Source organism: Nuphar pumila, chromosome 2, assembly GCF_984573655.1.
Source record: "Nuphar pumila chromosome 2, dmNupPumi1.hap1.1, whole genome shotgun sequence".
In the NCBI taxonomy this organism is placed as follows: Eukaryota; Viridiplantae; Streptophyta; class Magnoliopsida; order Nymphaeales; family Nymphaeaceae; genus Nuphar; species Nuphar pumila.
Genome location: NC_143250.1, coordinates 148902375 through 148928806, shown reverse-complemented (window position 1 = coordinate 148928806; position 26432 = coordinate 148902375). Strand labels below are relative to the sequence as shown.

Below are 26432 nucleotides of genomic sequence, written 5' to 3'. Positions count from 1 at the left end.
TGAAGCAACTTTTGCTTCTATTTATCTGATAAATCGCTTATCATCTAGGATATTGGGAAAAATATCTCCTTTTGAGGTATTACATAAGCTTGAACCTGATTATAATAGGTTACGAGTCTTTGGGTGTAAGTGTTTTATACTTACTGATAAAAATGACAAGCTCTCTCCCAAGGCTATTCCTTGTGCCTTTCTCGGATATTCTGAAACTCAAAAAGGGTTTCGTTGTTATGACCTTAGAGATGATAAGTTATATGTCTCAAGAAATGTAACATTCTTAGAAAATGAAAGCGGCTTTGAAAAAAATGTTTCTCAACAAGAAAATGTTGATTACTCATTCTTATTTGACTTATTGTCTAGCAATGATGACATATCTAGTGATGATGATGTATCATCAAACTATGATGGGGAAAATGATGGTGATGTTGGTGAATATAACTCATCAAATGAACAAAAAGGTAGAATTTCAAGTGATCCAATAACCTATTCTCGAAGAAACCAAGATACCTTTAGAAGTGCTATTGATCAATATAGTGAGTTTGTTCCTACTCTCGACTACAAAAGATCTGAAAGGAATAGGAGACCTTCAACTCGTTTTGTCTCGTTTGATTCTTTCTCACCTCGATATAGGGCTTGTCTTAGTGCTATTCACTCTTATTTTCAACCTAGAAATTTTGAAGAAGCTAAAAAATGTATAAAATGGCAAGAAGCTATGTAAAATGAACTTAACGCTCTTAGGAAGGCTGAAACCTGAGATTTCCAAACTCTACCCATAGAAAAGAAAACTATAGTTTGTCGATGGGTTTTTAAGGTTAAGACTAAGAACGATGAATCACTGGAAAGGTATAAAGCTCGCTTAGTCGCAAAAGGATATGGGCAAGAGTATGAAATTGATTATGATGAAACTTTTGCTCCTATAGCCCGAATGGTTACAGTTAGATATCCTATTACTATTGCATTTATTAAAAAGTGGAACATTTTTCAAATGGATGTAAAAAATGTTTTTTTGAATGGTGATCTTAACGAAGAAGTTTATATGGATGCTCCACCAGGCATGAAGATTCCTAAAGATAAAGTTCTTCGTCTTCGAAAGACCCTCTATGGTTTGAAATAGGCCCCCAAAGCCTGGTATGATAGATTCACCGGTGTAATACTGGAAAATGGTTTTTCCTCCTGTTATACTGATACTGTTTGTTTACTAGAAAATCTGATGCAGGAATTGTGATACTATTGCTCTATGTTGATGACATGTTAATTACAGGTGATGATGTTCAAGGAGTCAAGGGTATTAAGTCCGTCTTGACTTCAAAATTTGAGATGTCAGACTTGGGTTTTTTGACATACTTTCTTGGAATTGAGGTTGCCTATTCTCAACGTGGTTACTTCCTATCTCAGTCTAAACTTGCTTGAGAGATTATTGACAGGTCAGGGATTTCTGCTGACAAAGTCTGCGAAACTCCTGAAGTCGTGGGATAAAAAATGAAGATTGATGACGGGGTTCTTCTAACCGATCCTACTCCTTACAGGCAGTTGGTAGGATCTTTAATGTACCTTAGCATTACTCGACCTGATTTGTCACATGCTATTCACATCGCCAGTCAGTTTCAGCACGCCCCTACAACAGTTCATATGAGTGTTGTTCTTCGCATCATCAAATATTTAAAGGGAATAGTGAATAAGGGAGTATTTCTATCTTCCTCTTCTGAATTAAAATTACTTGCTTATACTGACTCAGATTGGGGAGGTGACCCTAATAACCGTCACTCCACCACTGACTTTTGTGTTTTTTTAGGAGAGTCTTTGATTTCATGTCGATGTAAAAAGCAATAGAAGGTCTCTCTGTCATCCACTGAAGCAGAATATAGAGCCATGACATCTACTACCATGGAAATTGTATGGATTCGACGTCTTTTGGAAGATATGAGAGTGCTTATCAGAGAACCAACAAAGCTATGCTGCGACAACAAAAGTGCAATTTATATTGCCAAGAATCACACCTTTCACGAGCGAACAAAGCATATAGAGATGGACTACCATTATGTCAGGGAAGAATACTTGAAGAAGGTCATTGATCTACCGTACGTGACGTCTGAGTATAAACTTGCGGACTTCTTCACAAAAGCTCTTTGTTCGCCCAGATTTCATTTCCTTCTTAACAAACTTGCGGTTATCACACCGTAAGTTTGAGGGGGGGTGTTAAAATGTATCTCCAAAACCATTGTTGTAAGTATAAATATATATACTTATATATATAGAGATATATATACATATATATCATATATGTATACATATCTCTCTCTATATAAAAAAATATATATATATATATACATATTTTATTTTCTTATACATGAAAAAGGGTATTCTTATAATTTCACATCTTGCGCATATTCTACTTGGAATATGTTGTAATTTCTTTTTATTTTTTTGTATTTCTTTTTTTTCTTTTTTATTTTTTTTCCTTTTTCATAAAGGTGCATTGGGGGTCCCCCCCAATAGAGTCGTTGGGGACCCCCAATGACTCCTTTGGGAGGCCCCCTTGTACCCCTTTGCTTTTGTATAAATAGGGGTGTTCCCCTTGTTATTTCTTAAGCTTGAGAGTCTCAAGCATTTGCTCTTTTCTATAAAATACATGCCTTAGTGCATGTTTGCTACTTTTATGCTTTTGTGCGTATTTTGTTCAAGTGTTGTGTGCGTGCCTTCGTGCACATCTTTCATAAAGTATTTGTGCTTGTATGCGTATTGTCTCTTCGTAGACAATTTTACAGTTCATATGGATGTATTGTAAAAATTTGAATGATTTCCATAGTTGATTTCATAGGAAAATACATGTTTTGTGTTATGAGGTTTCTAAAAAAAAATCGGTAATTTTAGAAAAAACCATGATATGCCTAATTATTTTCATAAAAAAATTAATTAGAAATTGTAGTGTATGTGCATGTGAATATTCTGGAATTACAACATGATTTTTTTATTTTTATTTATAGAAAAATTATGTGATTTGCTTATTTTATTGTAAAATTTTACCGAAATTATTTTTGAGGAAATAGCCTTCGGTGAGATGGGTATGTTTTCCGGCCCAACGGCTGTGAAAATAAGATTTGTCTATTATAGTTTATCTTAGTTTAGTGTAGTTAAAATTTTATAATTTTTCTTGCTTAGTTCATGTAAAAAAATTCAAAATTATAAATTCGGGTGGCCCGTTTTGGCCCCACCCGAATGCATATATCCGTTATTATGTATTTCTGGCCTGACACTCGACCTGTAAATCGCTCGTATCTTCCTCGTTCGGAGGAGTTTTGATGAGTAGTTTATTGCGTTGGAAAGCTAACAAAATTTCACATCTAGTATGAAATTTTGAGCTCTGTTCATAGACTGAGCATTGTTCTGTGACAGTCAGAACAAAAAAGTATAGGTCTGTACCAAAACGTTCATAACTCCTTCGTACAGATGATTTTTACGAACAGTTTGCTGCATTGGAAAGCTGGCAAAATTTTATACAAACTATGAAAAATTCAGCTCTGACCACCGATTGAATTTTTTTTTGTAGCTGCTGTAACAGTCAGACAAAGTTAGACTTTTCGCAAGTTTGGAACCGGTTTAAGAACTGATCCCGAATACTTGCGTAAATCATCCATCGATATGCATGCCTTTACGAAAACTTTTCAGCCTGTGTATGCTCTGTAAATGTCTGATTTTCTCCAGGAAATGATATGCCCAACTATTGGGGCACAAATTAAATGCTTAATGAATGAATGTGCTCGCCTATATGGCCATGCGCTATATAAGGGATCGTAAGTTCTGATTTGCAGTCTTAATGACGAATGTTAAAATGATATACCTACTGTATGTTTGCGCATATTTCTATGATGATGATGATGATAAAGATGATGATGTGAATGTATGGATGCATGCAAAGTTAAGAAAGTTTTTCACATTGTTTATTTGTACGTGCGCTGTTAAAATATAAAGACCATATATATATACATATATTATATATATGTACATGTATCTATGTATATATTTGTATAGATATATATATTATTTATATAATTTTTGTAATACCCGATAAGGGTAAAATTGTCTTTCTTTTCTCCCTTTTAAGCATATTCCATTTGGAATATGATTGTACCTTTTTTACTTTTCTTTTTTCTTTTTTATTTTTAATTTTCCTTTTTTTTTGACCTTGGGGGCCCCACCATATAGACGTTGGGCTCCTCCAACGTCTATATGGAGCCCCTCCAAGACCTCCATTTATAAATAGGGGTCATTCCCTTTGTAATTTCTCAAGCTTTGAGTCAAAGCTCTCTCACATTTTCAATAAAGATTTATATTTTTTTATGCCTTTGTTCACATTTGTTCCAAGTATTCTTATTGTGCCTTTTGTGCACGTGTTTCTCACTAAGAACTTAGTGTTCTTATGTTCAGTGTCTCTTTGAAGTCATTTTCACACGCGCATGTTTGCAAAGCAAGAAGTTTGAGCATGTATCGAATACAATGTTCTAAATACACATTTATTGGCCCGAAGTGGCTTAATCTTCTTTGATGAATTCAAATATTATGTTGCATGTAAGACATTTAATTTAAATAATTAAAACATGCGACACTAAAGAAAGGACTTGCAAGGAGAGGGAAAACGATACAAATGGTTTCGTGGAAATATGTTTTTGATCATGGAAGATTGCTCCTCTCCAACCACGAAGATAGGGGAAACCCTCTGCAATAGACTGCAGCGTAGGATGGAGAAACTCATGAGTGAAAGTCTGATGCATCGGTATGGTGGTATTGAGAGTTTCTCCCGCTCTTGTCGTCCCTCACTCGGGACTAGTGAACGGTGTCCGGCCAGGCCAAAACCACCTTTCTATGAAAACATTGTCTGCTCAATGGCTCTGATCCAGGTTTATGCCTATGTTTGTACCTACGGGGCTAAGAAGAAAAACCTAAATGTATATGCATTAGAAAGACATGACATGCATCATCTAAGAAAGAAAAAGATAAGAATCGGTTCATGCATATGAATGACTTTTGCATTGGTAAGTACATGCATTTTTGAACTGTACGTGCATTTTATTTGTTTAAGTTTGAATAAATGTTACTTTTGTAATGACATGCTTACTTGAGACGTTTGCAATACATGTTAAATTTGTTTATATTTAATTTGATTAATTGCATAAAAATTTGATGAAATTTCTGCTTACGTATGTTGATTTACGTGTTTAGTATAACTCTACCCTATTGAGACAATGCTTGTCTGACCATATGAATTTTAATATTTTCCAGAAAGTGAGTGAACTTATATGCGATGGCAGGAGGTTGCGACGGAGACCGAGTCATACCTTTTCCAAACCTCTGACGTTTTAAATTGAGAGCAATTTTAATTGCTCAAGACTCTGATAATTAAATTTATTTGTTAATTGGACATTTGTAATTAATTATGGATACTTAATTCAATTTATGAATGTTTGATTTTTGATTCAAATGCTTATATGGTTATGAATATAAATGAGAAGTAACACGCCAAGTTTTAGTCCCGATAGATTTTTTCGCTGCAATTTTGTTAAAGTAATTAAAAGTACTTAAAAATTTTTTTTGCGATTTTCGGGATTTAAAATTTGGGGTGTTACATTCATAATAATGCACATTTACCTAAACAAAAACAAAATTGTAAGTGTTTTTCAATACTTAAAGTTTTACATAATGAAAACACCCTCAAATCACTTTGAGCTCTCTAGGGTATGTGGGTGCCTTTCTCAAGTTTTCTAAAAATAAGTACGAACCAACCCTAAGGGTCCTTATGTGCTTAAAAAAAATCAGTGCAACTTGGATTGTACCGATTGCATATCATATGATACGCCTTATACAGTGTATTGTACGATACATCCAATATGGCTATAATGCACACCTGAAAGGGGTTTCGGGGTTTGTATTATATCATTATACCTCATAGATATGATATGTGTCATAGGCATATTGGAAGATACAGTACAATAATTATAACACTGGTGGACACCATAATTGCAGTGTAATGGTTAATGTTTCTATGATAAACTGGCTGACAGGTCGTGCACATGCACATATAGATATGTGTATGGTGTCTATATATATCATAGTCACAGATATCAGCTATCATTTATATCTATCTTTTTAATGGGAAATGACATTAAAGGTAAAATATCATGAGATTTTCATAAAAAAATTGCAGTGCTATTATTTCGATAATATCTTGATAATGTCATGATATTTTCAGTTACTTTTACTTTTTTATGTCCTTTCTATATCTTAAAAATGTTCTTATTTATTTATTTTATATATTATTTATTTCTGTTATTATATTTTATACATGTTATATTTTATTACCTAAACATGTTATTTTATTACTTATTTCTGCTATTTTAAAATTTTTTTAAGCCCTGAGATTTATCAACCTAACCTATATTATCGTGAGAAGTAGCCTTGTTGAGATATATCCGAGACCAATATTTGTATCTATGCTATATATATATATATATATATATATATATAGAGAGAGAGAGAGAGAGAGAGAGAGAGAGAGAGAGAGAGACCCAGAATGATTTTCTTTTTTGGTTCATATCGCCGACCCCAATTGTTTTGGGATGAAGGCGTAGTGTTTGTTGTTGTTGTTGTGTGTGTATATATATATATATATATATATATATATATATATATATATATATATATATAGAGAGAGAGAGAGAGAGAGAGAGAGAGAGAGAGAGAGAGAGGATGGTCCTACCTTTTTTTTTGTTAGGTCCAATTAAGACCCTTTAAAAATTACGATTTAATGGTTCAGATCGAGCAAAAATACTTGAAAGTACGATTTTTAGAAGGTCCTTCAATGTTTAGATACATTTTTGAAAGCGCTAAAAATCATCGACCCCTTAGTTATCATAGAGGCACTAGGCGGAGCCTAGGTGGTGAGCCTCTAAAAAGGCCTAGGCAGGGCCTATGCGGTACCCAAAAAAAAAAACATAAAAACATAATAAGAAATATGTATACAACATAAAATCAATCAATAATAAGCAATAGACAAATAATATGTCGTTGAACACTGTAAAACAATTATATTACATAACCTTAACCTGCTCAAACAAATTAAAAATAAATTGACAACTGAATAAACAAACCATACAACTAACAATGTGAATGAACAATACACAAAAAATAAAATCATGTGTACAAAAAAATTAACAGCAATATACATAATACAAACAATAGACAGATAATGTCTTATTCTTCTCAACAATAGACATAATGCAAGCAATAGTCAAGTAATGTCTTCTTTTCTTCTTATTTTTCTCAACAATAAACATAATACAAGCAATAGACAAATAACATGTCTTCTCTTTTTTGTTCTTCTTCTCCTCGAAGAAAACAAATGATATGTCTTAAAAAAAAACCTAAAGCAATATAGGGCCCCACCGCCCAGACTTGGTTGCCCAGGCCACAATACTTTGTATTGTAAAGTTTTAAATGCATTGTGAGCTGTCTATTTTTCATGTTTCGAAAAACATGCCTTTGTATCATAAAGTCTTCATGTAAAGCATATTTCTTACTAAACAAATTGTAAAGAACAAATATATGAGGTCCGATTGATGAGATGCTCAAGCATTGGAGAAGGGGAGCTGTGTGATCGTCATTGGTTGTAGATTTTGGACCTTTCTTTGGTTGGACGGTCCCCCTTTCCATATATATATATAGATATATAGATAGATAGATAGATAGATAGATAGATAGATAGAGAGAGAGAGAGAGAGAGAGAGAGAGAGAGAGAGAGAGAGAGAGAGAGAGAGAGAGAGAGATTCTTAAGGTTACTTTTTTGTAAAAGGTGTTTGCCTTTTCATTTTTCTTCAAATTCAAAAAGATACAATGCCCAAAAAAACAACCATGCATTTTAAAAAAATGTCATTCGTGTAGAGGAATTTTAATCATGTGGTTGAATGTAGTTAATGTTAAACACTATTAGTTTAGTGTTAGATAAACCCATATATATATTAATGTGTAGCTTTTAAACCATTTTTCTTGTAGACCTTTTTAAAAAAGATACTTGCAGGAATTTTTTGCTTAATCCAAGCTTGTAGATGTGTTTATTGTTGCTTATTTACTAAAACCCGATTTTTGGATTGAATCAATTTAACAAAAAATCTTGATTTTTAGTTGATCAAATTTTTGGTGCAATATGAACTGTTGATTTTTTGGTTGAGCTAAAAACACATGTAGACATGAAAAAGGTTTAAACTAATGCGTGTTTTCTACTAAATAAATCCTAGATTACATCTATGGGTTTAGAACTTTAGATTAAACAAAAAAGAAAGGCAGGTATGTTTTTTCAAGGGGTCTGGGAGATAAATGGTTTGGAAGCTACAGATTACTCTCTCTCTCACACACTATATATATATATATATATATATATATATATATATATATATATATATATATATATATATATATATATATATCAGCAATTCTCAATCACCAAGTTAAAATTGAAACATAATGTAAATGATAACAAATTTTAAAAGGAAAATAATGCAAGTGAATACAAATTAAGTAATTAAGATTATAAAAAGTAAATAGATAATGTTACAATGTTGATTGTGCATGTGTCCGAGTGTCGTATCGTGTCAACATGGGATACACATGCTGACTGAAGTGTCCGTGTGACATAGACTGTTCCAGTTGCATGTTCTGCATGCCACAGCCAAATGGACTTTGAAACATGTGCCTTACTGTGCTGGTCTAATGAAGACACTAGCTGGATTGAATACCTTATAAATTCATATCAACATTAATGTACCCTCTGACACCTCATTATCCTCTCTTTTCTCTCCTGTATTTACTCCTTTTCTATTGACGCAACTTCGCGTTGCTGGCTAAAAGGGAAATCCCTGAGATGAATAAACCATGTAATGTTATGTTACCTTATGCTTTAAATTATCTATTGTTGTTTGTTGCAGGCATGCTTTCTGGTTGTGTGGGTATTCCAAGAGTTCTTTACTACGGTTTCCTCAGACTTTGCATTCAATACTCTATGTCAATTGAACACCAAGCCTTTCTGATTTCATTTAATTTGTAGGTGACTCCTCGTTTTGAAGAACTTCAACAATTCCAGTCACAACAGGAGCTTAAAACATCAAGTTCACCCCCCTATGGAGTCTGTGGAGAGAAGTGGTGACAGACGTACCAACAATGCATCTAAGAAGAGGAAAACAGATACTGGCATTTCAGCTATGCATTCTCAACCAAATCTGCATCTATGTCACATGGGTGTGGGTGCGGGGATGCGGCACTTCCAAAAAACCCGGGTGCGGGGGTGTGGCAAAAAATATATATATATATATATATATATATATATATATATATATATATATAAAGTCCAAAAGTTGGACATAAATGACCCTGGGTGCGTTGACTGCACCCAGGGTTAGGTTGACCGCATCGGGTGCGACACCTAGTTGGAGAATCCCTGTGACATATATTAAAAAAAATTCTTTTTTAAGTCCGAAAAATTGGACCAAAATGACCCTGGGTGCATTGACCGCACCCAGGGTCGGGTTGACTGCACCCGGTGCCGCACCCGCGTTGCGTGGACGCAGGTGCGGCACCCTGCTAGCCGAATCCCTGTGACATAGATCTGCATAAACAGACGGCTGGGAAAATACCTGAAACTGTGTCAAAGCAGGGCAAGGGATCTGTTGATGTGTCTGAGCCCTCTTCAGAATTGATTATGACTACATCTGTCAGTGAGCAATTGAAGGGAGAAAAGGCATCTGAGGATGCAAAGCCAAACCTCTACACTGACCAGTGCACAGCATTCATTTCAAACATTAGTCTTGAGGTAAGTTGCTCGTGGCATGAGTGCTGTATGTAGATTCAAAGTCTTATTGTTGAAAGATACCCATATCCATACTGACTGAAAATTCTATGGCTCCCAATACTTGAACTAGGTTACAGAAGAACATCTGCACAACTTCTGTAAGACTGGTGGAGTAACTGCTATACGCCTATTGAGGGACAAATTCACTGGAAAATTACGGGTTGGCATGAATTATTTCTATATCCTTTTAATGTGTGGAAAATGAGAATGTGTGCATACTTCTCGATTCTTGTTTACATTTCTGTGGATTTTTTCACTTGGAACCTTCATAAATTATTTTCCCAGGGTTTGGCATGTGGATTTCTCTGATGATGCACATCTTGAAACTGCACTTCAACAAAATAAGCAAAATTTTCTTTGGAAGAAGGTAAGTATTGCTCATTTAGATCCAAAGCAGAGTAAAAGAAGGGCATCTGGTGGAAGCAGCTTCTCTAGAGGAAGAGGTATTTTAATCCATATCTTCAGTAATTGTTTTATCAGGTATTATCTTTAGTAAAACATTTAGCTAATTGTATTTTTTTGAAAGCTTTTGTGATGTAAATCATAGAGCTAACTGTCAATTCCATCAATATGTTTATGAGAATTTCTCTAACATAATCCATGGAGTTCTGCTTCCATGAAACCTAGTTTGTTACAAAGGTTAAAATAATGAAACATTGCTTCTTAACTGGGGGACACCAGCCATTTTCTTATTTTTTCTTGTGCATGTAGAATTGAGAGTGGTAAGGTATCCTTTGCTCATGTATAGAACATAGTCACAAATATCATTCTCGGAAATTTCTCGGCAAGGGAAAATCTCGGGAGATTTAAAAAAAAAATTCTTGGGAAAATGTCAGAAAATTCTTGGCCAATTAAAAAAAAAAGCAAAAGGCATGACCAATGATAAAAATTAGAAGGAACATAAAATGAAAAAACACATTAGTCTACCAAACCGAAGGACACTTTCGTCATATGTTGAAAAGATTGGTAGTTTTCTGGATGTAATTAGTGTTTTCAATGAAAACAAGGCCATTTTTCATCACTTAATGTGAAGTTAATACGGTTACCTGTTGCACGCCCCACCAATAAAAAAAGAGGTGGTAAAGAGTTAAGAAACATTTGGAGGACATTTTGGTAAAATGTCTAGAAGATATTGATGATGGATTTTTAGGGTTTTAACTAGGCTTTTTAGGGGAGAGTGCAAAGTTTAAATCAATGAGACCTTTTTTAGTCCCACATCGAAGAGGCAGAAGATGAGTCCCCTCCTCCGTGCCTGTATAAACCCCTATTAGCCTCTTATTGTCCTACACTTTCGGGCTTCAAAGGTGTGCCCGTATTGCTTAAAATTTTGTGATTTTATCGTGGTTTATTAAAAAAATCATGCTATAAATACTAACAATTCAAAATAGCTGATATTTTCAAAATATCACGTTTTATACAGGAAAGTTGTGGGAATTGTTTTTTTTGCGAGAAATTAAAAAATCTACCGATATTTGTGACTATGGTATAGAACCTAAGTTGGATCATAGCATGTGTTTTACAGATGTGGGAGCAATTTTATGAACTTGAAGAGGTTGCTATAGAGGGAAGTTACTCTACTTGACTATAAGAGAGTTCTTAGTTGGCTCACCCAACTTGCCCTTTTTCTATATCCTAGCTTTTCAGCACATAGAATTTGATTCATGCTAGCAGCCAACCCTTATTACCAGGTCTGCTGTCTATCTTAAGACCTTTAAAAATTCCATGAAGACACGAGAAATTACCATTGGTAGGTAGGGTTAATCCTTGACATAAATTCCCAATCTTTTTGAACCCTCGGACACTGTAAAAAAGGTCACATATACTTCAGACTATCACAAAATCCCAGACATGGCTCATGGCAGAAAATTAAGAAGAAAATTTGCAACTTTGGAACACCTTTACCAGAGTGGGTACTTAATCACTCAAAAAATCTTATAAAATCTTCTGTTTCATGTGCAAATAGATCCAACTCTTGTGCAGCCTCTTTTCCAATTGCTCTTTAAGAGTGTAACATCAGTTAACAATTCCTATTCCTTGAAAAACTAGCATCAGAGCTAAAATCTAGGTCTGATACCATATACTGTTAGTCTACATTTTTGTGGTGATGGTATAGAAATCCCAGGAAGAAATCAAGTGGTGAGAGTGAAATGAGAGAAGAGGGAAGGTGTTTGTCAGGTAGTGAGAGAAAGAGAAGAGAGATTAGGTCAAATCAGTCATTTTATCATCCTCCTTTCCAAAACATATATTACGAAAGAAAACATATTCTTTCTGGCATAAATGCCCCTGGAAATATTAAAAATAACATATATATATATATATATATATATATATATATATATATATATATATATATATATATATATATATATATATATATATATATATATATATATAAGAGGTAAAAGACAGAGAAAACCAAGACCATTATCCTCTAACACTAATAGTGTTCTTATCACATAAGTGAATAATACTGAAAAAGGTTCAATAAATGAGCAAATTAAGAATAGCTACCTGAAATACTAATCCCATCCATAATGACTTAAAGGAAATACAACATTTTTATTACTTGACCAACCATCAGAGAAACAACTATAACAGGTACACTAATCCATAGGATTGATGAAGTATATGATCTCATTCTGATGTATCCTTTGTTTCTTTCTATACCTGTGAACTACACATGGTGTAACAATGGTGCCCATGCTGGTAAATACAGTTTGAGATTTTAAAACAAATGCAAGTTGAAATGAATATGCAGAAATATAAAATGCTGGACCTTACCTTTCAAATGCTGCTAGTAGACAAGGTAGTTCCAGTGGCCATAGTAACATATATACAAGGAGAAATGAAAGTGCTTTTCAATTGACAAAAGGTCGTGCCAAATGAAATTGAAAAGGCAAAACAACATGAACAAGCCTTGAGATTGATTTTCTATAAAAAATTTTGGGGAGCAAGAATTTGGACAATGCAGTTGTCTGGCAGGATGATAGAAAAGGCAAGTTGTGTTAGAATTTTTAAAGTACTATTTAGTGAATTTCCAGGCTATTTTCTTTTTACGAGGCACTTTTTTTTTCCTTTTCTTCCTGGTCTCCTTGGAGCACTCCCAAAGTTACCTACTATTATGGTTTTCTCATGTTATTTGCCATCTATAGGTGGACGGGCATTATACGTTTGTAAACGTGAGGGTATAACTCAAGGATTAAAAGAACCAAGTGCACATGTTTCTTCAGTCACACAGAGACGTGGGGGTCATATCCAGCTCAAGGGTAGTATACATTTGCTATGCCAATGACCATTACCAGGCCCCTTGGATGGGGTACAGGTAGTTCAAAGAGTGAAGAAGGCGAAGATAAGCCAATGTCAAATGATGAATTCAGGAAAGTCTTGATGATTGCACATATGCAAAATTTTAATTAACATGTTTATGTCTAATATGGTTCCGTTGCATCTTATATCAACTTCTTGAATTATGTGGATTTCGTTCTTTTCTGTTTGTACAAGACTTGAAGTGCATGAACGATCTCTTTGAAGTTTGATGGTCATTTCCAGTTCAACAAATTCTTTCCAAGATTCTCATTTTTTTTCAGGTACATCTCTAGCAGCATATTTCAAAATCTTCTGATCTACGTTTGATATCATAGATATTTATCCAAATATCATGTAGCATTCATAAACAGTTCTGGGTTTGTACCATACAAAATTATTTTCCCCCCTTTTTGTACTTGTTAACATGGCATGAAACCCAGATTTATTGGATGGTATGCGACAACTGTAAAACTGTTAGTTCGTCGGGCCAAAACTGTTCAAGAAGAGTTTGAAAGTTCACTAAGGAAATCACCAGATGAGTATGCTCATAATGCGAGTTTTATATGTAGGGCCAGTTGAATCTTGAAGCTTGCCTATTGATGGTGTACCGGATCCTTTTATAAATGAGGGGTAATGGGTTGATCTGGGCCTTGCAATCGTGACCAAGCACGAAGTGTGTGTGGACTGGTATAACTTGGTCTGGCTCCACACGGGGATTTATGCTTGGACGTGGTCTGCTCCTTATCGTAATTGGTCTGTGATTATGCACTCACCTGAAGCATACCTGCCTGCTCCCCACATACCCATATGTATGCCGCGAAGAGAATTTAGCCCTAACCTTCAGTTACTGCACAAAAATGTAAGGCCAAACCTGGAATGCACGACTCCTGTGATTCTTAAAAACATTTTGATTGTAGCTGTTATTTTCTAAGACGGTTACTCGGAAGCCAACTTTGAAGAGTGCTTTTCAAGGTCTTAGGTTTATAAAGAAACCAACTTTGATGTGTGTGGTCAGCGATTGGTTATACTCTAGCAAAGTTGCAAATGAGTTGATGGATTCTAATGCGTTTAACGCTATATCATCCTTAATTGCTGTTAGATCAGAGAATGGATGGTATCCATAGGCTTCGCCAATGATTTACCCAACGACCTTACCTTGGTCAACCATTGCATGATGAGACGTCCGGATCACCAACGTACTACACCTACCAACCATGATCATTTGTTTTGGGTGATCAGCCCATTGTCGTGAATATAGGCAAAAACCAATAAATTTCAAAAGAAACGATATCTTCAAAATACCCCCTGCTTTTAAAAGTATCGTAATCTTATCACAATATTAACAGTTTCCATTTTTCATATATTTTACTAATTTCAAGTTTTATATGTTGAGAGAAAAATCGGATAACAATTTTTGTGATATGGAATCAATCAAAGATCCTCGGAAACATGTTCTACTGTCTAGGCCGTTTTGTGCACCAATCAACCGCATTGTAATAAGTCTCCTGCATCTTTAACAAAAGATATTGGTCAAAGTCAATTCTTTAAGCTCGTCTTTCTTTGGTACACGAGGGTTGTTGGAGATAATGAGTCGTCAGTACAAATTCCCATTTCACCTCAGCGGGGAGCATCAATTGCTAACTTAGAGCAGTTTACAACCCTGTTGCAGAAATGGGTATGATCCGACCCTGATCCGGACTCAACAGGATCAGGTTTTGGCAACGATGAAAGGGATCCAATTCCAGATTGGACTAGTGAGATCCAATCAGTATAAGAGTCGGGTGCAGTTTAATGTAAAATGTGTTAAAAACATGTTATACCCTTGCCCACAAGGGTTCCGCTCATCTGGTAGGAGCGACTTGTTAATGTCACCAAGGTGATGTGATGTTATAAGTTCGAAACACACGGGTGGCATCCTTTGAAGCTGGGCATACTCCCCGGTGGGCAGCGGAGACCTCAAGGGTTTTACCTACCGGAGGCCATCTAATGTGTGGTCAGTGATGGGGAGGTTTTTCTCCCTTACAAGACTGTGGTTTTGCTTTTGGTAGGTCCTGTCACGTCTGGACCTGGTATGAGCACCTTAGAGAGTTGGACCCACGGGGTTCTCTCTCTCTCTGCCATGGAGTAGACAACGAAGGTGTTTTGCTTTGTTTGGGTCGAGTCATAAAGATGGTTTTTAGCTAAAGTCAGCTTGCTGAATACATGACCCAGATCGACCTCTTACTCATTGACGGTCCTAAACTACAATTATCATTTGTTTGTCCGCTGCTTCAGTTGGGTATACGCTTGTTCTGTGGTTGGGGTATATGATCCACTGTAACGCGGTTGAATTGTGAGTGCGTTTCCAACAAACCATTATAGCACGGAAATACAAAAATATTAAAACGTTGCTGCCAATGGTCCTATTGAATACATATCAAAAATCGGATTTGACCCACCAAAAATTTCATACAACAGAAAACAAAACTAGTCGTTGGTTCTAATTACACTAATTTAATGGCCTTCACGTCTGCCTTGACCTTACCAAACTAAGGCAAGTGAATCAAATAACCCCACCTAAGTGGATGTTCTTGCTAGAATGATGAGAGAGAGACGATTAAAGATTGATCGAGCTCCGAGACTTGTCTCATCTGCATGTGGCAAGCATCGATTGGCTTGGTTTTTGAACGTCTTTGCTCTTTTCAGGTGGGCCCACATTCATAGGATTCAATGAGGTTTTCTATCGTTTGGTGACCTGGTGTGTGTCGGGGAATAGTAGTGTGCCTGGGCTGTGCCAGCATGCGCAGCTCCGGCATTGGATCGCCCACAAACACAGACCCTTCCTACTTACCTTTACTTTCCATTCTTGGACCTTTTTATGGTAAAGCCACAACAACCATCCCCAAAACTTTTCCTTTTTTTTTTCCTTTTTTTCAGTCAGTCGTGTGCATCTTTTTTGACCAACACAGCCTTGAGATTATGCCTCAAAACTATCTAAGTTTTCTTCCATAATTCCTTCATTTACCTAAGTTATGAGTTTTTGAGTTTCTTACAAAAAATTTAGTCCCATATTGAAAGTTGCAGAACATTCATTGTGCTTATATAGAGAGGTGGTGCCATAGAGGGCATGACCCTGAAGAGCATTAAATTATGGGTTTGAACAAATCTTGGATTACAAACAATATATTTTATATTTATATATTTGACTTTGCATTAAAACTTTCTTGGATCTTTTTAGATCTTATCTGAATCCGATTGGACCTTGCCCAATGTTTTTGCTTGAGCATTAAAAGTCCAAACAGTCCATAGCCGCCCAACAATGTTGACCTTTGACTTCAGATCCAAGGTCATTTTGAACCTTGTTCTTGTCCTTTTGGTCCTTTTTAGGTGCCCCTCCCTGGCTAGCCATTTGGGCCTTTATAGTTGGCCATTTGGCCAACCTAGGACCATTATGGCTAACTGTTTGGGCTCCTTTAATGGCCATTATGGTGGCTGAAGGTCTGGAGCCTATAGAAACCCGAACCCTCTCCCATTTCTCTTATCCCTCACAACTCTCTTCTCGCTATCTTGAGCTCTTATCTCCTCTCTTTCTCTTTCTCTCTCTCGAGTTGAGATTTTTTTTCTCTCTCTCTAGTCTTTGGTGCTTCTCTTTCTCTTGGGTTAAACCCAAATTCAGGTAGAGATTCAATCCTCTTAAAGAGATCTAGATCTAGTTTATCCCAAATTCAGCCTCAGTTACCCAGATCAAATTGTGATTTGGATCCAAATCTAGTTGCGGTTTTGATCCAGAGTTGGTTCCAGGTCATATTCAATCATAAGATCCAAGTTTGATTATAATTTGGATCCCTATCCAAGATCCAAATCCAATTGTTGATCAAACCCATATTCATTTGTTGTTTAGATCATGATCCAGTTACTGTTAGAATCTGGATCCAAACTTAAGATTCATACCCGATTCAACCTTAGCCAAGAGGTTGTTTAAGGCAATCAATGTCGAGGTTGTTGGGCTCACCTAGTGCAGGGCATGGTCCAATCATTCACGAGAAGGTGAAAGCTTAGTTGTATCTTGGGAGCGTAGTTACACGAATACCCATTGCACCGAGGACTTGATCCTAAGTGGGGCAACTATTGCTTGAAAGACTTTACGCGTGCCTTCGAGCTCACTGGTTCAATCTCAGTTGCCTAACCCACTAAGGTAAAATTTTCAAGCAATAGTTATGCAAAATGGCAACTGTGAAGGTTGAAAATAAGAAGTTGCCCAAGTTGTCTCAGTTCAATGACATCAATTTTAAACGATGCCAACACAAGGTGCTCATCTTTCTTACAATTGCAAAAGTGGTGTACTTGCTCCCTGAGGACTATCTAGAAGAATGGGAGGACAAAACTATTGCTAAAAACCATAGAAGACTAAAGTGAAAGCAGGATGACTTCGTATGTTGCAAACACATACTGAATGCACTCTTCGACACCTTGTTCGACCTCTACTCAGAAGTCAGCACTATAAAAAAGTTGTGGGAAGCTCTTGAAAACAAGTACAAAATGGAAGACATAGAAAATCATAAGTTTTTAGTTAACAAGTATATGAATTTTAAATTCTTTGATGATAAGCCATTGTTACCTTAAGTCCATGAGATGCAGATCTTGGCTAATTAGATCAAGTTTGAGGGGTATGAACCTTGATAAATTATTCCAAGTAGCTGCAATCATTGGTAGATTGCTAAGGCCTGAAGGCGATGAGATTGAGGATCAACACAAACCTTTTTGTTTGCCAAAATAGGAGCCGGGCATCTTGAAAAAATATATAAATGAATTGAAATATAAGAATAAAGAGTTTATCTTAGAACAACTTCAATATCTTAGAATCAAGGAGGAAGCTCGATCTCAAGATAAGAAAGATAAAGTAAAAGAAGTTCTTGCTAAGGTAAATATGGTTGAAAGCAAACCATGGTTCAAACCCGAACTTAAGAACAAAAATAAAAAATCCAAATTCGATGCTAAAGAGAGAAAGATTGTTTCCTGCTATACTTGTGAAAAACTAGGTCACTATGCAAGAGAATGCCGATACAAGAAGAAATTCTAAGGCAATAGATCTAGTAAACCCGATGACGATTTAGTGGTTGTAGTTATTGAGATATTTATGATTAATTCAAATTAAGGGTGGTATATGGATTCTGGATCGATGATCCATTCGTGAAATGATAGAAGTATGTTCTAAACATATAAAACCGTGGGGAAAGACCATATGTTTTATATGAGAGATAAACATAAAGTTAAAGTTCATGGAAAAGGGAGTGTGAAACTTCACTTTACTTCCATAAAATGTTTCCCTCCAAAATGTGTATCATGTACCTATCATCACAAAAAATCTTGTATATGTATATTTGTTTACAACTCATGGTTTCAAAGTTGTAATAGAATCTGATTGTATTATGTTGTCGAAGAACCGCAAGTTTATAGGCAAAGGTTACGCCACCAATGGGTTGTTCAAACTCAATTTGAGTAATAAAGTTGATTTTTCTTCTGTTTATGTATTTGACTCATATGATTTATGACATGCTAGACTAGGACATGTAAATTATAAGTCTTTGAGAAGCATGGGTAACTTAGAACTTATTCCTAAATGCAAAACTGAACATCTTAAAAAATATGATGTTTGTATTAAAGCAAAGTTTACGAAAAATCTATTTCAAAGTGTTGAAAGAACTTCTAAATTATTAAATTTAATACACAATGATGTATGTAATTTGAAAAACTCTCCAACTCATAGGGGTAACAATTATTTTATAACTTTTACTGATAATTTCATAAAATATGCTTATGTATATCTCATGAAAATAAAAAATGAATCATTTAAAAAATTTAAGATTTTCAAAGCAAATGTTGAAAACCTTCATGATTGTAAAATAAAGTCGTTTAGATATCATAGAGGTGGTGAATATCTTTCAAATGAGTTTATTGAATTTTGTAAAATTCATGAAATAGATAGACAAAATACGGGTTCATATACTTCTCAACAAAATGGTATAACTGAATGTAAAAATAGTACTCTAATTGACATAGTTAAATCAATGCTTATTAGTTCTGGTATAGATTATAATTTATGGGGTGATGTATTACTTAGTTCATGTCATATTCTAAATAGAGTTTCATATTCTTAATCAAACACTATATCTTATGAACTTTGAAAATATAGAAAACTAAATTTAAATTATTTAAAAGTTTGATGTTGTATTGCTTATGTGAAACTTATTGAACAAAAATTAACTAAACTAGGACAAAAAACCAAAACATGTATCTTCATTGGATATTCTCAAAATAGTAAGACATATAAATTTATGAATATCGAAACCAAAGTGATTTTAGAATCTATCCTAGCTGAATTTAGAGAAAATTTAACTTTAAAATCACTTGAAGCTCCAAAAGTTATTTAAAAAATCCAAGGAATAGAATTTGAGACTCTGAAAATCTTAAAATTCAAAAAAGTAAAAGATCAAGAAAATCAAAAGATTTTGGTTATGATTTTCATCTCTATATGATAGACAGAGATCATGATTCTTTTTTAGAAGCTATGACCTTTCCTAATGGTCCTTCTTGAAAAGAAGTCATAGAGAGTGAATTAGATTTTATCATAAAAAATAAAACCTAGATTTTGATTGATTTACCTCCTAGTTTTAAACCTTTTGCGAGCAAATAGATGGCTTTATTGAAAAATTTAAAACTATACTTGTAGCTAAAGGTTCAAACAAAGATCCAGACTTGATTATTTTGACATCTATGCTCCTGTAAGTAGAATTGCATCTATTAGAACTATAGTTGCTTTGGCATCAATTTATAATTTTAAAATTCATCAAATGGATCTCAAAACTATTTTTTTGAATTGTATCTTAGAAAAAGAAATTTATATGGAACAATTGAAAGGTTATATGACACTAAGTCGAGAAAAGAAAGTTTGCAAACTGTTAAGGTCATTGTATAGTTTAAAACAATCACCTAAATAATGACATGAGAAATTTGATAAAGTAATCATTTTATATGATTTTAGAATTCATGACTTTGATAAATGCATATATAGCAAAATAGAAATTAGTCATGTTATAATTATTTGTCTCTATGTAGATGATATGCTAATCATGAGTAATAATGTAGAATGCATAAATAATACCAAAAGTTTCTTTTCATCTAAATTTGATGTGAAAGACACGGGGTTTAACTTATGTCATACTTGGTATTAAATTAATCAGACATGAGAATGGTTATGCATTGACTCAATCCCACTATATTGAGAAAATATAATCATTATGATTGTAAGCCAGTTGCTATTCTGATTGGTCCTAGTGTTAAGTTATCGATTAACACTACAAGAAACCTGTGGATTAGCGACGACCTAAATCCGTCGGATTAGCAACGGATAACTTTCATCACAAAATTTTCGTTGCTAAGTAGCAACAAAACTTATCCGTCGCTACTTTCGTCATGAATTTGCGATGGATTAGTGACATATATGTTATGTTGCGAGTCTATCGCTATTTTAAATTAGCGACGAATAATATCTGTCGCTAATCCATCGCTAAAATTTAAAAAAAAGTTTTTTTAAAAATTGCTCCATGCTGGGCGGTATTCTGGCAGCAATAGGCCGGACTTGTACTGCACCACACATGCGTTGCACCCGAGCGGCCCGGCCCACCACTGCGGGGTCTTTTGCACAGAACCGACACACTCTCTGACGCGTTCTCCGACCTCCATCGAAATCTTCAAAGGCTTCCTCTTCTTATTTTTATTTTCATGAGTTCCCAATGATCCTTGCTGAGATCCACCATCACTTCATGCATAAGCCATTAATGCATCAACTTGTTGAGAGCCCTGAGTAGATCCCGCCTCCCCATAATCGCGTTCCTCTGCGAACAGAAGCCAAGCATCATTTAGCTCATCCTCAACATGTGCAGGGGCCATGACTAATCTAAAGAAAAATATGTTTTCTTCAACTTGCTCATCCACAATAACAGTGAAAAAAGGAAGCACATAAAGAAGTACCATACACAAACTAAAAAGGAACTAAATTGATCAAAGTTCAAATTTTTGATTCATGTTGTTACCTTCAGAGTTAATATAAAAAACGGCGAGCGTATCCGACGATTCATTCAACGGTGGTCGGATTGGTCAGAGATACCTTTTTCAGTAATGCCAAAATGACCGGATGTTGGCTGCCACAGTGATGGTGACCAAGACTTCGGCAAGCTTCATCGCAGAGAGGATTAAGCCAAGCAGGGACTCCGGCATGCTTCATCGCTGAGAGGATTAAGCCAAGCACGGCCATGAGAGATAGATAGATAGATAGATAGATAGATAGAGAGAGAGAGAGAGAGAGAGAGAGAGACCGTTATGGGATAGTTTAAATTTCGAACGGAAAGAGAGGGAAAATTTTGCGCCTTTGATGGGATTGTTCAAATCGAAAATTAGCGACAGAATTAGCGAGGGAAATTTTATGTCGCTAATTAGCATTTTTTTGTAGTGTTTGGCGATGGAAAAATTCTCTCGCTAATTTCGTCACTGATTAGCGACGAATTTAGCGAATGAGATATTTTCATCGCTAATTTTGCAAATATTTCAAATGTTAGCGACAGTCAGTTTTCTCTCGCTAATCCATCATAAATTTGTGACGAAAAAAAATCCATCGCAAATGTCCGTCACTAATTAGCATTTTTCTTATAGTATAACACTGAAAGAAGCATATCTTAATTAGAGTATGCACATATTATTGGCAGTCACATGTATGCTATGAATGAAACTAGACCAAACATAGCTTTCAATATAAGCAAGTTGAGTCAATATACTAGTAATCCATAAGAAAAGCATTGGGATGCAATATATTGAGTTATGAAGTACTTGAGAGGAACTCTAAAATATCAAATATTCTATGAAAGAGAACCCACCATACTTGAAGAGTAGAGTGATGCAAACTAGAATTCTGATTCCAATGAATCATATCTACAAGTGATTGAATATTTATCGTTAGATCTGAAGTAATTGCTTGAGGATCCAAGAAGTAAATTGTGATAACACATTCTAGAATGAAAACAAAGTTGATAGCACTAACATCGGCTAGTATGAAAGCTGAGTGAATAAAGAATCTCTTAATGGAGACACCATTAGGAGATAAGTGAATACCCTCGATAGCTAGGTGTTGTGATACAAGCAACTATACACAAAGCAAAAAGTTTTATGGCGAAAAATCTAAACATATCAATCTAAAGTATAATTATGTAAATAATTTACTCAAGTAAGGAGTAATCTCAATTGAATATATGAAATCTTGTCAAAACTTAGTGGATCCATTAACAAAAGGAATTTCTTAAAATATCATCTTTAAGACATCGAGGAGAATGAGATTAAAGTCTATAAAAGCAATCACCGTTGACAGAAACCCAATCACTTGATAAGGGTCAAACTGTGTCAAGTGGTTCAATGGAATGAACAAGTCTTTGAGTGATTGAATTAAGCACTTAATAATTTTCACATTTCTAATGCCAAGTGCTCAAAACTTGTATACAGAGGTTCAGTTCAAATTAAACTCTCAATAAGATTCATAGGCTTTATGGCTAGGGTGTTTCAAAGTGGTTTACATCCTTGATGAACTTACCTATGTGAATGTGAATGTGGGGGTCATTTTCTATGAGATTGGCACGTTGTCTCTAGAGCACTCAGGAAACAAGGATACAACACAGGACCCTTAATGTGTAGGCACACTATGACCACCTGAAGTGAAATTGTGTGTTACTGTGTCTGAAAGGTCAATTAGGATTCTTAATTCAAAGCTAACGCTATTGATATCCCATACTGACTAAAAATAAGTAACACTAATGTGGGGGTTCAAACCCAAAAAATACCTTCACTTATGTACTGAATCTTTGTGAACAACCTCTTGAAACCTCTTCTTATAGTTTTGATCCATGTGGAGGATTATTGGGATTATGTCTCAAAACTACCAAAGTTTCCACCCTAATTCCTTCGTTTGCCTAAGTTATGGGTTTTTGAGTTTCCTATAAAAAATTTAGTCCTATATTAAAAGTTGTAATAACTTTCATTGTCCTTATATAGAGGGGTGGTGCCTTCGAGGGAATTAGATTTTGAGCTTGAACAAACTTTGGATCTTGAATTATAAACAATGTATATATATATTATATTATATTATATTTATATTTAGGTTTGGATTTGGATTTGGATTTGGGTTTAGGATTGGGTCTATAAATTTGAATTTGGATTCGGATTCAAACCCAGACTGAACCTGGACCCGACTTGGCTCACCTCATTTTGGTTCAATTCTGTTTGGTCTTTGACTTCTTTTTTTAACCTTTGACCAGCCATTAAATGGATTTTGACGTTGCATTAAAACCTTCTTGGATCTTATTCGAATATGTTGGGACCTTGCCGGACATTTTTGCTTGAGCATTAAAAGTCCAAATAGTGCATAGCGCCCAACCATGTTGACCATTGACTTCTGATCTTATCTAGCATGATCGTGACCCTGTCAGGGTCATTTCAAACCATGTTTATGTCCTTTTGGTGCTTTATGGGCGCCGTCCTTGGCTAGCTGTTTGATCCTTTATGACTGACCATTTGGCCAACCCAAGACCTTTATGGCTAGTCGTTTGGGCTCCCTTAATAACAATTATAGTGGCCGGAGGGCTGGGGCCTATATAAACCCTAACCCTCTCTCATTTCTCTCATCCTTCATTGCTCTCTCCTCTATATCTCAAGTTCTGCTCTCTTCTCTATCTCGAGTTGAGATTTTTTTCTCTCTCTAGTCTTTGGTGCTTTTCTCTCTCCTGGGTTAAACCCAAATTTAGGTAAAGATTTGATCCTCTTAGAGAGATCTAGATTTGGTTTATCCCAAATCCAACTCCAATTACCAAGATCCAGTTATGATTCAAATTCAGATCTAGTTGCAGTTCAGATTCAGATTATATCCAATCCTAAGATCCATGTTCGGTTATAGTTTGGATCCCAATTCAAGAACCAGATTTGGTTGTTGATCATACTCATATCCAGTTGTTGTTTGGATCTTGACTCTTTTACAGTTAGAATCAAGATCCAAATCTAGGATTCATATTCGATTCAACCCTAATCAAGAGGTTGTTTAAGGTGGTTTGTGTCGAGGTTGTTGGACTCACCCAATGCATGACTTGGTCCGATCATTCGCGAGAAGGCAAAAACTTGATTGTATCCTAGGAGCGTAGTTGCACAAATACCCATTGTACCGAGAACTTGATTTTAAGTGGAGCAATTATCACTTGAAAAATAGCGCATTTACGCGTGCCTCCGAGCTCACTAGTTCAATTTCAATTGCCTGGCTCACTAAGTACGGTAAAATTTCTAACATTTTTCATGAGCCATCATAGCCGCCCGTCTTAAGATGGACGGTTATGGTATGGTCGCATTGTTGTTCAATGAAGTCCTATCATAAGTTCCAACTTCTCTCTTTTTTTCTTAATATAGAAAGAAGTCAAGCCCACGTTTCGTAATAAACCTGCATGATGAGCACATGCACGGTCATACATAATTAGACTCTAATTGCTGATTTTGTGCTCCGTTTGGGAGGATGTCCTCGCCACTAAGGGGGCGTTTGTGTCACCGAAGAGAGCTCTCTCTTTCGCTCTGACCACCCTCTAGCGGGAACCATTACTGTAGAAAGGGGGGGGGGGGGGGGCGTTGAAAACGAGAAGCTCATGTTTGCATCAGGCCCACGAAAATGCATGGGGTTGCATGCGTTTCCGAAAAACCTTCATTTTCCCTGACATGCAAACACCCTCTAAGGGTGTACACTAGCCGACCAGAATCCAATCTTAGGCTGTTCAGGCTTGGTTTGTTAAGAAATAACGAGTTTAAGCTTGACCTTGAGCTTATCTTGAGCCTTGGTTTACGCTCTCTGTCGAGTGCAAGCTTAATTTCAAACTTAATATTTTCTTGTTATTTACATTAGTCATTGTCATTGTTGTCAACCCCACCATCTGAACTTGCAGTATTTTATGCAGCAGAAGATTTTCCCCCAAAAGAAAAAACACCTAAACAATTCAAATCATAAAAATTAGTTTTAATCTCTTAGGCATTTTGCTAATCCAAAAAAACGCAGACGTCATAGCTAATTTTAACTATAATGACTATGAGCTTTATCTCCCGAGGGCACACACTCGGACATAATGCTTATAATCAGACCTACAAAAAGAAATACAAAAGTAAAACAATCAGTAAAGAATAATGTTGGAGGAAGCTGGAGGTGTCTATCATGGCAGTTAAGAAAAGTAGATATTTTTAAAAATGGAATATTTCTTCAAAATATAAATTTTATTTAATAAGTAAAATTAATGGTGTTTTTAAATAATACACAGATACCTCTCTCTCTCTCTCTCTCTATATATATATATATATATAATATATATGAGGGTAATGTATTGTTACAAATGTGCAGTTTTATACAATTGAACCTCATAAATGAGTTCAACATGTCCAAAATAGTAGTGATCAGCTTCTGATAGTGTTTTTTTAACAAAAACAAAATGATTTTATGACCCTCGAAAGTACCGAACATTGTAGGCAATTGATGTTTGAAGTCTTATAAAAGACCAACATGCAGATCACATCTACAAGGCTGATTTAATAAAAAAACAATGAAGAAAATGAAAAAAAAAAGAAAAGCATTGTACCTACAAAGGACTAGCAAATATGGTCCCTACTGAAGACAAGTTTTATTAGCAAATACGAGGAAACTTGGTGTTGCTTGAACTTGGCTTGGTTTCTTTTCAAACTTAAGATTAGTGTTTGAGCGTGCATTGTTAGCTTAATAAGGGAAGCTCAAACAAGCTTGTAAGGAGTCACTCTGGAGACATGTTGCTTGAGGATCCAAGAAGTAAATTGTGATAACACATTCTAGAATGAAAACAAAGTTGATAGCACTAACATCGGCTAGTATGAAAGCTGAGTGAATAAAGAATCTCTTAATGGAGACACCATTAGGAGATAAGTGAATACCTCCGATAGCTAGGTGTTGTGATACAAGCAGCTATACACAAAGCAAAAAGTTTTATGGCGAAAAATCTAAACATATCAATCTAAAGTATAATTATGTAAATAATTTACTCAAGTAAGGAGTAATCTCAATTGAATATATGAAATCTTGTCAAAACTTAGTGGATCCATTGACAAAAGGAATTTCTTAAAATATCATCTTTAAGACATCGAGGAGAATGAGATTAAAGTCTATAAA

The 26432-nt window shown here is 35.3% G+C and overlaps 1 protein-coding gene across 2 annotated transcripts in view; it reads left to right on the top strand.

Annotated features, from left to right (window-relative positions):
* Positions 1 to 13421, top strand: part of LOC149847608 (pentatricopeptide repeat-containing protein At5g56310-like) — a 44837-nt gene extending 31416 nt beyond the window's left edge. The window contains exons 4-7 of one of the 2 annotated variants that reach the window (XR_016430632.1): positions 9089 to 9850; positions 9960 to 10049; positions 10175 to 10332; positions 13042 to 13421. The gene's annotated coding sequence lies outside the window, so the exon portion shown is untranslated. Of the gene's footprint in view, positions 1 to 5274; positions 5293 to 9088; positions 9851 to 9959; positions 10050 to 10174; positions 10333 to 13041 lie in introns of those variants that run through there. The other variant, XM_089998476.1, reaches the window with a different exon arrangement.
* The last annotated feature ends 13011 nt before the right edge of the window (positions 13422 to 26432 follow it).